Here is a 14,374-nt window from a genome sequence, read left to right as displayed (position 1 = left end):
GCCAGAACGTACTCAAATATCAATCGTTTTTCCACTGATTGTTTTCCTTTGTTCCATGATCCCGTCCTAGAGACCACACTAGTCCAGTCTACATGGCTTCTAGGAGGTTTCCTAGGTGTGTGAGGCTGCGCCCGGTTCTTCGTATTCAAAACTATTATCTCCAGTATTTTCCAGAGGGATCATGGGCACTGCCCTCTTTGCCCCCCTTCCTCCTTTGATTATTAATTCCTTTGATTATTGGGGGAGCATGTGGCAGGGGCCTAGTTGGATGTTCCTGGAGCACTTGCTCCGATAGCCTGTGTTTCCATACTGAAACCTCAACAGCAGCCATGTCAGTAGGAATGCTGCCCCACACAGAAAGCCCTTCCGACTTCCTCCCAGCCCGGGGAGAAAACCCACCCGGAGCGGCTCACTCATTGTAAGGGACCCACGTGGAACCTGTCATGAGGCTACCTCCCTTGTCCTAACACAACAATTTTCCTTTACCTTCTTTTACACTGTGTTTCCACAGGAAAGCCTGAGTGTCTAGAACACATTCACTAGAAATGCTCCTGACCAGAAGGCGGCAATTAAACCAGTCAGTACTGGTTTCAGTTCATCCAGGTTTCATATTATTAAACGAATAGAAGGTGCATAAAAAACAGGAACTTAATTAAAAGTTTTGTACAGGAGGCATATTTTCAGAGACCAGGGCCATAGTAGTTTTGTAAGATGAGTAATTTAGAAGACTGAAATATTTGGCGAAGGTTCATGCCATTCCTTGAGATATATTGTTCAGTGTGAAGTGGAGCTAGTCTAGGCTGGGCACTTTATTTTGCACCTACAAATGAGAAAAGTCGTTATAGCTGAGGAGATGATTCAGCCAGTGCAGTATCTGACTTCAGTGGGGAGGACATTTTTTGTCTGGAAGCAATGGATATATATGATTCTAATGAAATGGGCCATTAAAATTTAACTAAGAATATAGAGCACAATTTTAGTTTTTAAAGCCTTACTTAACATTCAGTAGAGTATTCAATTTACCTCTAAGACTTTTGAAAGAAATACAGAAAATTTGATGTGATAGACTGTCAGATTCATCAGTTATGTCAATGTATATATTTGAATCTGTTATTTCCTTGGTTTATTTAATTTTGTGCCTAAGGGCTTTGAAAACCATCTATTCTAGAGAATAAGGCCTTTATCTGGGATTTAAATAGGTCATTTAACTTTATTGTCATTCTGCGTAATGACTCTGAATCCAATAATCTCAGTGAAACCCTTAAAATACATTTGTAAGTTCAATAACATAATTAGGAATTAAAAAGCACAAAATAAAAGTTTAATCTGCACAATTACACTACTTACCGGATGTTATAATTTCTTTAGTTATACTTCAATTAAAATTTCAAAATTGCTGAATATTATGTTCTACTTTTAAAATTGATTCATTAATTGTCCCTAAACCAATGTAAGCACAGGTTTTCTTTTTAATATCTGCTACCTGATATAATTATGTTATATATAATTATTTGATCACAGGCAGTTTACGAGTCATGCCTTTGTATTAGCTGTCTCTCTATACCTCACAATGTGCAGGCTGGATTCAATTACATATTTTAATATGTTTTATTTAGGAAAAACAGGTGGCACCCTCAACCCTAACCCATAGTGTGGTGATACTGTGATGATCAACCTAAATTTAGATCAATGGGTAATTAAACCGGATTCCAACATTGTGATACAATGTGAAGTCCAGATGGACTTCAATTAGCAAAATCCCTTTATGCACTGAAATAGACTTGACTTGAGTTCTTCACAAACTCTGGCTGGGATATTTGGATTGGAGTACATGGTTTACATGGGCTGCTTCCCAAATGTCTCCATTGGTCAGGGACACCATCTGCAAGGCTGCCTAAATGGATGATCCCTAGCCACAAGTATTAGACCTTTTCAATGAGAATCTTACATGACAAAGAGTTGATAAAACAAAAGTACAGAAAAATTGTGAATGAGTTCTGTGTTCAGTGGATTAATTATCAGATTTATGAAACTTGTGGCTAGCCTCAGTCAGGATTCTTCACGTTGTTGGTTCTCTGCTTAATTCTGCAGTGTTGGGAAGATGATCATGAAACAGCATAAGAAAGTGAACTGGGAAGCCTCCTGAACATTTTGTCAGACAGGTGATAAAGTCCTTTTGACCTCCATACTCAATTTAGTAAAAGGGAAGACTAGACTTGATTTTCAACAAGGTGTGTCTGGAGGCATTATAGTGTTGCTGTTTTTCTTTGTGTTAATCTCTAAACCAAACAACAATTGTTACAGTCTGTGTCTTTAGTTGCACATGACATTTTTTTTAAAAAAGCATTTAAGCATGCTAAATTAATACATAACTGAAACTGGTTTAACTTGGAAAGGGCAGTTAGAAAGAGATTTGCGATTTATTCTTAAACCACAAAAATAGATGTCTACTCATTGTTTTAATTAGTAAGGCACCCAATGCAACATAACATTTTTTAAATCTTTTTTTTATAGAATACATTTAGATTTAGAAAAAAAGTAACAAAGAGAAAATAAAACAATGGTTACCAAGGTCTAAGCTTAGGGAATTTGGAGGAGAAAAAGATGTAGGTCAAAAAATACAAAGTAACAAATATGTAAGATGAACAGGTCCAAAGATCTACAGTAAAACATGAGGAGTACAGTTGATAAATGTACTATATTCAGGATTTTTGTTAAGTGAGTAGATTGTAGCTGCTCTTGCCACAGTGGGAAGAATGCATAACTACCTTAGATGTGGTGGATATGTTAATTTATTCCACTTTAGATGTGGTGGATATGTTAATTTGTTCCATTATAGTAACCATTTTATTGTCACATATCTTATAACATCATGTTGTATACCTTAAATATACACAATAAAATATATTTTTTAACATAAAGAGCTGCTGTATATTTTTTTCTCAGATTTCTCTAATGTTAGCATATTACATAAAGATGTCACATTTGTCAAAACTAAGCAAATTGTACTCGAAGCCATTAGTAACCTGCAGTCTGTATTTGAATTTTAGCAGTTTTTCTACTAGTATTATTTCCTGTTCCAGGATCCAATCCAGAATCATACAGTGCCTTGTTCATTGTGTCTCCTTAGCATCCTCTAATTTATGATAGCGTCACAATCGTCCTTTGTTCTTCATGGTCTTGAGACTATTGAAGAGTAACTGGTGTAGTATTTTGTAGTATGTCCCCCAGTTTGGGTCTGTCCGATGTTTTCTTATCATGAAACTAGAGTTATGGGATTTGGAGAAGAAGATCACCGGGGTGAGGGCCCTTCCCATCACATTTTTCAGAGGTTGCACGGAGGGTATGTGGTATCCTGTTCAGGGCAGCCTTGGCTACTGGGCTCAGGTGGGGCTTCCAGGCTTCTCTGCCACAGGTCACAAAGTTCTCCTCTCTAAGCACTGCTGTTTGCACAGGAGTCCCTAAGTGTTACCTACACCCAGGAGAGAGAGAGAGAGATGAAGTACACCTTCTGGAGGGATGTGTCTACAGAGTGTACCTGGACTTGTTCTGTAAGGAAGATCTCTGACATGACATTTTAAAAGGAATAACACATGTAGACATCTGCCTCATCACATCAATAATCAAACAGGAAAGTCAGCCAATGACAAATCTTCCAGAGATAAAGTGATCTCTGGAAATGATCTGGAAATAAAAATAATTTCTTCATTATTTTTTCTAAATTGCATGTTGTCAGTGTGAAACAAGGTAAGTTTTAATAGAAACATCATTTCTAAAGGAAACACATAGGAAACACGGAAATCTGATTCTGTTAAGAAGAGATCTTAATATAGGATTATCCTCTATGGATACTCAAGTAGATTTTTCTTTATATTTTTTTGTAAGAGTTTTATGGTGACAGGTCTTACATTTAAGTCTTTAATCTATTTCCAGCTAACAACATTTTTTGTGTATGGTGTAAGGCAAGGGTCCAATTTCAGTGTTTTGCATGTGGATATCCAGTTTTCCCAACCTCATTTATTAAAGAGACTTTATTTCTCCCTGGTGTATTCTTGGTCACCTGTCAAAGATTAGTTGACTATATATGCATGAGTTTGTATCTGGGTTTTATTCCATCGGTTTGTATCGGTATGCAATTACTATAGTGTTTGATTACTACAGCTTTGTCATATAGTTTTAAATCAGGAAGTGCGATGCCTCTAAAAATTTTTATGATTGTTTTAATTATTAAGAGTCTCCTGTAGCTACATACTAATTTTAGTTTTTTTCTTTTTTATGAAAAGATATTAAATGTTAAGTTTTTTCTTCTTTATGAAACTATTAAAATTCTTTGAAACATTTATTTATTTTAACTTTTATTTTAAGTTTATGGGTACATGTGCAGGTCTGCTACATAGGTAAACTTGTGTCATGGGGGCTTGTTGTACAGATTATTTCATCACCCAGGTATTCATCCTAGTACATTATAATTTTGATAGGGATTGCACTGAACTATAGATGGTTTTGGTTAATATGTGCATTATAACAACATTAGTTTTTTCAATCCATGAACAAAGGATATCTTTCCATTTATTTCTCTCTTTTTCAGTTTCTTTAATTTATATCTTATAGTTTTCAGTGTACAGATTTTTCATCCCCTTTGTTAAATTTATTTGTAAATGTTTTATTCTTTTCTATGCTATTGTGAATGGAATTGTTTTCTTAATTTTTAGAGTACGTTCTTAGTGTATAGAAATGCAACACATTTTTGTGTGCTGATTTTATATCCTGCAAGTTTATTTTATTCATTTAGTAGCTTTAATGATTTCTTTACATAGGATTATGCCATTTTCCAAGAGAGAAAATTTGACTTTCTTTTCTAATTTGAATGTTTTTTTTTCTTTTTCTTCTCTAATTACTCTTGCTAGGGATTCTAGTATGATCTTAAGTAGAAGTGGTGACAGTGTACATTCTTGTCTGGTTCCTAATCTTGAAGAAAGACTTTCAGCTTTTTATCATTAAGTCTGAGGTTTTCTGTGGATTTCTTATTTATGGCCTTTATTATGTTGAAGTACATTCCATCTAGATCTAATTTCTTGGGGGTATTTATTATAAAAATAAGTTGAATTTTGTCATTTTTTATGTATCTCTTGAGATAATCATACAATTTTTATTCTACATTCTGTTAATGTGATGCATCATGCTTATTAATTCACCTACATTTAATCATCCTTGCACTATAGTAATAAATCCGACTTGATCATGGTACATGATCCTTTTAATGTGCTGTCAAATTTACTGATCATATTTTGTTGAGAAATTTTGCATCCATGCTTATCAAAGAGATTGGTCTCTAATTTTCTTTTCTAATAGTGTAATCTGACTTTGGTATGAGGGTAATACTTGCCTCATCAAATTCTTCATTAAAGTAATTTGAAAGTATTCTCTCCTCTTCAATGTTTGAGAAGAGTTTTAAAGGATTGGAGCTACTTCTGGTCTGGATGCTTGGTAGAATTCACCCTTGAAACCTCCCTGTCTTGGGTTTTTTGCTGTTGTTGGGAGGTTTTAAATTACTGCTTCTGTTTCCTTAACTTTGTTATTGTTGTTGCTGTTGTTACGATTTTCTATTTTTTTTTTTTATTAATTCAGTCTTGCTTGGTTTTATATTTTAGTACATTTCTTTTAGGTTATCCACTTTATTGGCAGATAATTTTTTATAGGTCTCTTATGGTCCTCTCTATATATTACTGTGGTATCAGTTGTAATGTCTCTTATTTATATTATGTTATATACTATTATTATGTATTACAAGACATACAATTATATATATGTATACTATATATATAATTGTATATGTATATAATTGTATATGTATTCATATATACATATATACATTTAAATATACATATATACATATGTATATATGTATTTTATTATACATATATAATACATATTTATTATATTATACATATATATTATACATATTTATTATATATGTATATATTTTACATGTTTATTATATATGTATACTATATGTATATTTATTATATTTATATATTATACATATATGTATTATACATATATATGTATAATTGTATATATAATTGTATATGTATTGTATATACATATATGTATAATATATAATATATGTATATATGTATGTATAATGTATAATAATGTATACATATATGCATAATTATATATGCATATATTATATAATACATATTTACATATTATATATAATATATAAAAATATACATATTTATATACATATTTATATATTGTATATAATATATAAAAATATACATATTTATATACATAATATAATACAATATATAAATATGTATATATAATATATAGTATACATATTTATATATTATATATTATATATAAAAATATACATATTATATATTATATATTATATATTAAAATATACATATTTATATATTATATATTATATATAAAAATATACATATTTATATACATATTTTTATATATTATATATATAAAAAAGAAAATGCACCTCCCAAATTATAACCCTTAATATTGAAACCCTCTCGCTTGCTGCTTCTTTCCCTGTCAAGTGACATGCTCTAGATAAGCCCACATTTCTACCTTTGCTATGTTTGTGCTCCTCCAACTGAGAACTGCTGAGAGAAATATAACAACTGACAGGATGCATTTATACAAATAAGGTTAAAGAAACAGAGTGGTATAGTCTGGGTTGAAAAGGCAGGCACTGAGGTTGACTGCCTACATGAAGAAACAGCTCAATGGGGAACTGCAAATTATAAGATGCCACTACACACCCATTAGAGTGTCTAGAATAAAAAATACTTGAGCACACCAAGTATTCGTGAGGATGTGGTAGAACTGGGACTCTCATGCCTTGCAGGTAAGAATGTAAAATAGTAGAATTAATTTAGAATACAGTCTGGCAGTTTCTTAATAAGTGCATAATACCTATCATATGTTTGAACTATTTGAATTATATACCCATTGGAAAATGAAATATATTTTCATACAAAGACTTACTTACACAGAATATTCTCAGCGGCTTTATTTGTAATAGCCCACAACTGGAAACAAGTTAAATGGTCATCAATAGGTTAATAAGTAAACACTGTAGTCTATTTATGTATAAAAGTACTACTCAGCAACACAAATCTATGAACTATTGACTGCAACGACAATATAATTGAATTTTACTATAATTATGCAGAGCAGTAGAAGCTAGATAAAAAAGAATGCATATGATATAATTCCATTTATAAAACTGATTATATTGATAGATTAACGCCTGTTAGAAGTTTCTCTGAGGTAAGCTCGGTGTGTAGGGAGGGACAGAAGAAAGGGATAACAGAGGGCATGAAGACATTATAAGGGTGCTAGATGTGTTCACTATTTTGATTCTGGGGGGTAGTTTCACGGATGTATACAACGACAAAATTCATCAAATTTTATACTTTAAGTATGTGTAGTTTATTCATGTTAATGACACCTTAATAAAACTGTTAAAAACTTCACAGCCTGTTGTGGTGATGGCTATAATAACAGCCCATACTTCACCACTACACACTGCAGTATATGCATGGAACAAATTTGTACCTGTACCCTGTAAATCTATTTAAAAACTAATAAATAAAAATAAAATTATACAGCTTGTATTACCCATCTACGATGTAAAATTGTTAAAATTTTTGAAAAATAATTCAAATTTAAAACTTCGAAAAAATGTCATCAAAGAATTACCTTCATTTGCCTGTCTTTTGTATAGAAGCCATTTTAACAGGGATGAGATGATATCATGTTGAAGTTTTGATTTGTACTTTGCTGATGATTAGTGATGCAAGCATTTTTTTTTCATATAACTGTTGACCATTTGTGTGTCTTCTTTTGAGAAATGTCTATTCAGGTATTTTGCCAATTGATTAAATGGATTATTTGATTTTTTTTTTTTTTTGAGTAGTTTGAGCTCCTTATGTATTCTGATTATTAACCCCTGGTCAGATGGGTAGACTGTAGACATCTTCTCCCATTCTCTGGGTTGTCTCCTCACTTCGTTGATTGTTTTCTTTGCCATGCAGAAGGTTTTTAGCTTGATGTGATCCCATTTGTCCAAGTTTGTTTTAGTTGCCTGTGCTTCTAGGGTGTTACTCAAGAAATCCTTACCCTCTCCAATGTCCTAAAGAGTTCCCACAATGTTTGCTCTTAGTAGTTGAATAGTTTCAGGTCTCATATTTAAGTCTTTCCTCATTTTGATTTCATTTTTGTATATGGCAAGAAATAGGGGTCTAGTTTCATTATTCTGAATATGGATGTCCCCTTTCTTGAAGAGATAGTTCTTTCCCCAATGTCTGTTCTTGGCACTTTTGTCCAAAATAAGTTTACTGTAGCTGTGTGGATTTATATCCGGGCTCTCTATTCTGTTCCATTGGTCTGTTTGTCTGTTTTTCCTCACTCCAGCTAAAATGCCTTTTATCCAAAAGACAGGCAATAACGAATGTCTGTGAGGATGTGGAGACAGGGGAACCATTGTAAACTGTTGATACGAATGTAAATTAGCACAGTCACTACGAAAAATAGTGTGGTGGTTCCTAAAAAATACTAAAACCCAAACTACCATGTGATCCAGCAATCCTCCTTCTAGGTGGGCATCCAACAAAAAGGAAACCAGTACACAGAAGACACATGTATGTTCCTATGTTCACTGTAGCAGTCTTCAGAATAGCCAAGATTTGGAATCAACCCAAGTGTCCATCAATGAAAGACTAAATAAAGAAAAGATGAGAGATATACATAATTAAATATTATTCAGACACGAAAAGAATGAGATCCTGTCATTTGCAACAACACAGATGGAAGTGGAGGACATTATGCTAATTGAAATAGCTAGGCACAGAAAACCAAATTTCACATATTCTCACTCATATGTAGAAGCTAAAAGTTAAAGCATTTGAACTCCTGGACATAGGGAGTAGAGTAAATGATAGTTACCAGAGGCTAAGAAGGGTGGCAAGAAGGGGAGAAAATGTGTGGATGGTTAAGGGATGCAAAAATACAATTAGAATGAATAAGATCTAGTGTCTAATAGAACAACACAGTAACTATAATCAACAAAAATTTATTGTATGTTTAAGCAAACTAAAAGAATAAAATTGGAATGATCCTGATATGGTTTGGATTTATGTTCCCACTTGTATTAGTCTGTTTTCACATTGCTAATAAAGATACTCAAGACTGGGCAATTTACAAAAACAAGAGGTTTAATTGGACTTTCTCAATGGCTGGGGAAGCCTCACAATCATGGCAGAAGGCAAGAAGGAGCAAGTCACATCTTAAGCAGATTGCAGCAGGCAAAGAGACAGAGCTTATGCAGGAGAACTCCTCCTTTTAAAACCATCAGCTCTCGTGAGACTTATTCACTATCATGAGAACAGCATGGAAAACACTTGCCCCGATTATTTAATTACCTCCCACCGGGTCTCTCCCACATGTGGGAATTCATGATGGGATTTGGGTGGGGACACAGCCAAATCATATCATTCTGCCCCTGGTCCCTCCCAAATCTCACATCCTCACATTTCAAAACCCATCATGCCTTCCCAAGAGTCTCCCAAAGTCTTAAACTCATTTCAGCCTTAATTCAAAAATGCACAGTCCAAAGTCTCATTCGAGACAAGGCAAGTCCTTTCCACCTGTGAACCTGTAATATCAAAAGCAGGTAAGTTACTTCCTAGATGCTGTGGGGGAACAGGCATTGGGTAAATACAGCCATTTCAAATAGGAGAAATTGGCCAAAACAAAAGGGCTACAGGGCTCATTCAAGTCCAAGATTCAGTGGGGCAGCCAAATCTTAAAGTTTGAAAATGATTTCCTTTGACTCCATGTCTCACATCCAGGTCATGCTGATGCTAAAACCCAGGTCATGGGTTCTCATGGTCTTGGGCAGCTTCAACCCTGTGACTTTGCAGGGTACACCCTCCCTCCCGGCTGCTTCCATGGCCTGGTGTTGAGTGTCTGCAGCTTTTCCAGGCACACTGTGCAGGCTGTCAGTGGATCCACCATTCTGGGGTCTGGAGGATGGTGGCCCTCTTCTCACAACTCTATTAGGCAGTGCCCCAGTAGGGACTCTGTGTGGGGGCTCCGACCCCACATTTCCCTTCTGCACTCCCCTAGCAGCAGTTCTTCATAAGAGTCCCACTTCTGAAGCAAACTTCTGCCTGGATATCTAGGCATTTCCATACATCTTCTGAAATCTAGGTGGAGGTTCACAAACCTCAATTCTTGACTTCGGTGCACTCGCAGACTCAACACCACATGTAATCTGCCAAGGCTGGAGGTTTGCAATCTCTGAAGCCACAGCCAGAGCTCTACATTGGCCCCTTTCAGCCATGGCTGGAGTGGCTGGGACACAAGGCACCAAGTCTCTAGGCTGCACATAGTACAGGAACCCTGGGCCGAGATCACAAAACCACTTTTTTCTCTGAAGCCTCTGGGCCTGAGATGGGAGGGACTGCCATGAAGATTTCTGACATGCCCTGGAGACATTTTCCCCATTGTCTTGGGGATTAACATTCAGCTCCTCATTACTTATGCAAATTTCTGCAGCTGGCTTGAATTTCTCCTCAGAAAATGGGTTTTTCTTTTCTATCACACTGTCAGGCTGCAAATTTTCTGAACTTTTATGCTTTGCTTTCTTCATAAACTGAATGCTCTTAAAAGCCCTCAAGTCATCTCTTGAATGCTTTGCTGCTTAGAAATTTCTTCTGCCAGATACGCTAAATCATCTCTCTCAAGTTCCAAGTTCCACAGATCTCTAGGGCAGGGGTGAAATGCCTCAGTCTCTTTGCTATAGCATAAGAAGAGTCATCTTTTCTTCAATTCCCAACAAGTTCCTAATCTCCATCTGAGACCAACTCATCCTAGACCTTATTGTTTATATCACTATCAGCAGTTTTGTCAAAGCCATTCAATAAGTCTCTAGGAAGTTCCAAACTTTCCCATATTTTCCTCTCTTTTTCTAAGCCCTCCAAACTGTTCCCGCCTCTGCCTGTTACCCAGTTCTAAAGTTGCTTCTACATTTTTGGTTATCTTTTCAGCAACACCCACTCTTGGTGCCAATTCGCTGCATTAGTCCATTTTCATGCTGCTGATAAAGACATACCTGAGACTGGGCAATTTATGAAAGATAGAGATTTAATTGGACTTACATTTCCATGTGGCTGCTGAAGCCTCAAAATCATGGAGGAAGGCAAGGAGGAGCAAGTCACATCTTACATGGATGGCAGTAGCCAAAAGGACAGAGCTTGTGCAGGTGAACTCTTCATTTTAAAAAATCAGATGTCATGAGACTTATTCACTATCATGAGAACAGCATGGGAAAGACTTGCTCCCATGATTCAATTACCTCCCACTGGGTCCCTCCCACAACATGGGGGAATTCAAGATGAGATTTGGGTGGGGACACAGCCAAACCATATTACTACCTAAATCTCATGTTGAATTTTCATCCTTGATGTTGGAGGAGAAGCCTAATGGGAGGTGATTGGATCATGGGGGCAGATTTCCCTCTTTCTATTCTCATGATAGTGAGTGAATCTTCACGAGATCTGGTTGTTTAAAAGCATGTAGTACCTAGAGTTCCTAACACAAAGAAATGACAAATGCTTGAGACAATGGATACTCTAATTATGCTAATTTGATCATTACATATTATATCCCTGTATGAAAACATCACATGCACCCTGTAAATATATACACCTAGTATGGACTCATAATAATTAAAAATTAAATGAAGAATTAACTTCAAAATAAGACACTGTACCCAGGTCATTGAAATGTGAATTAATTTAGACTTTCAAACCCTTTGAAAGGTAAGCTCTCACTCTATCTAAACAACTACAGAAAATCAAAGGAATAAATGCTGTTCATTCTCAAGTTTTGGTAGTTAGCAAAGCCAAGTAAATCCAATAAAGAAAATCAGCCAATCATAGCTAAGAGTGGAGATGAAAATATTACATAGGACACTATTATCTCAAATTCAACAATAGACTATTTTTAAATATCCTCATAAGCAAGCATTGCATTCTGCAGAAATTTAAAAAAAAAAAAAGCTTAGTCTTGGGAAAGCCACTGATTCTTGTTAACACATAAATAGGTTAAATAAGAGCTACTACCCGCATCACAATATCATGAGATTAAATGTCTCCACATTTAACTTCTGCTTCTAATATAAAGTACAAATAAGTATCTCAATGGATTACAATAAAAATGATAGCTTAAAAACATGATAGGGAAAATCTTTCTTAAACTGAGTCATTAGCATACTTAAGGATAAATGCCTCAGGCATCTCCACTCCTAGGATTATTATTTGAATGTTTCAGTCTGTACTTGCAGAAAAAAAAAGTTACGTTTTAAATGGTCTACATAAGTAAAATTATTGTTTACAAACATTTGAGTCTCTCTTTGAAAAATGCAAAGGGATCAACTGACAAGATTAAGACACCTGGTTGCAAAATAAGTATATTCAATATTAAGGAAAAAAAAAATCCCCCTACTATAACAACAAAACCTTGTAAAACTTACAAATCGACCTAACCACAGAAGGGGCAAACCCACCTAAACGAGAAGGTGCACTCTAGTGAGTTACATAAAAGATGTGAGCCTCACAGGGTGGGGCTACATTTTCCAATTTTAAAAATAACATTTAAAAAATGTCAGTTATTTTCAAATTAATATGTAATGTAATGCACATTAAACACAAATTTGAATAGGGTTTTATTTGGAACATAGAAAAATGGTCATAAAGTTGTTTCTACTGGAAAATTGAACAACCTAATAACACAGACAATATTGTGAAAATCATCTCAGATCTGCCTCTTCTGACTATTGCTCATCTCCCTAGAGAATCACCAGACTCAGAGGAATTTTGGAGATGTTGGAGAAACCACACACGGGACAGACAGCCCTCTTGTTCTCAACTGCTACAAAAACAATCAGTTCAGACTCGTTTCATTTTCTTGAAGCTGGTTTAACAAGAATCTGAATTGCTGTCAACAGTTTCTTATAAATATAGGTTTGAAAATTGCAAATAATATATAAGTTAAATATAAACACACTATGAACATTTCAAGTCTAATTCCAGGAAAATATTTTACTATCATAATAGTTTCAGTGGGTCAAGTTTCCCTGATCTTGTTAAATGATAAAAAAGACAGTTGACAAATTTCAGCATTTTCTTTGCAGAAGAAAACGAGACATGGAAGTAAGATTTTGTTCACAGGAAAAACTGAACACATTAGAATTCAGTATACAACGTTGTAATTCACAGAGAAACACTAGTAAAATTCTAATTAGTGTCAAGAGCAAGAAAAGTCTAAGCCAACATTGTTTCTGGGGGTCTTAGCTAATACAATGGAAAAAAGGAAATAAATAGATTACATAAATTGAAAAACAAACCCTCAAATGGTCATCGTTTCTATTTAATTCGTCACTTGGAATTCTAAGGAAACTATTAAAGAACGTTTGGCAGTAAGATGCCTCCATCACATGACCAGATAAAGCGTGCTGTTCACAAGTTAATGACTCTCCCACATATTAACGAGATCTGGAGAGCTGGTGGATGTGCGGAATTCAAACTCCTTGCGTGTCTAAAACTGACAAGCAGAGTGTGAAGGAAGCAGAAAATGCGGAGAGGAAGAAAGAATGAGCTATGCCAATAAACTCCAAGTGGAGGATTTTAAGAAGGGCTCCAGAAAAAAGCTGCGCGGAGACAGAGAGAAAGACGTCCCAAGGCGTGGAGGCCATACCAGTGTTCCTCACAGGTCCCCCAGGGTAGAGGCCATGGTGGACCCAGAGCCAGCCACTGGGCTCTGAAGTCCATGTGCTGGTGGCACCGCGGCCGTGTGTCTATGGCTGGCTCGTTACCCTCGGCTGAGCTTGGCAGGAAGGGCGAGACAGGTCTCTCTTGCCAGCTTTCCTACCGTCGCTCCTTTACTGTGTTCAGACTCCCTGGTTCTGACATCTCTCTCAGCTCTCTCTGACTCTGTCCCAGATTCTCCCTCATACAGAGAGTTCTAATAAAATCTTTTCCTGTTTATTCCTCTTGGCATTTGTTTCTCCGAGGACCTGAACTTTTGCATAATTAAAATGCCCTGCTGTGTTTCAGTTTTAACAAACAGGATAATTAAAAATAGTAAGAATCATGAAAGGACCCAAAGCTTTCACTGACAACAGGATTTCCAACTTAGTAGAGCAAAGAGCTGTGGGCAATATTGTCTTGGAAAGGATGCGGGGGCCTGCATTTCCTGGAACTCTGGCAGAACAACAAGAGAGGCCCAGTCCAGCGTCCAACTCCAGGGCTCAGGGGAGGAGCTGGTGTCAGGGACTTCA

The 14,374-nt window shown here is 35.6% G+C and overlaps 1 long non-coding RNA gene across 1 annotated transcript; it reads right to left on the bottom strand.

Annotated features, from left to right (window-relative positions):
• Positions 1-2,573: 2,573 nt before the first annotated feature.
• Positions 2,574-14,007, bottom strand: LOC139363652 (uncharacterized). Its single transcript, XR_011624371.1, has 3 exons — positions 13,910-14,007; positions 7,732-8,750; positions 2,574-3,472 (listed from the first exon to the last, which is right to left on the bottom strand). It is a non-coding gene; the product is annotated as an uncharacterized lncRNA (long non-coding RNA).
• Positions 14,008-14,374: the final 367 nt, after the last annotated feature.

Source organism: Macaca nemestrina, chromosome 6 (assembly GCF_043159975.1).
Source record: "Macaca nemestrina isolate mMacNem1 chromosome 6, mMacNem.hap1, whole genome shotgun sequence".
NCBI classification, from domain to species: domain Eukaryota; kingdom Metazoa; phylum Chordata; class Mammalia; order Primates; family Cercopithecidae; genus Macaca; species Macaca nemestrina.
This window is presented reverse-complemented; position numbering and strand designations above follow the sequence as displayed.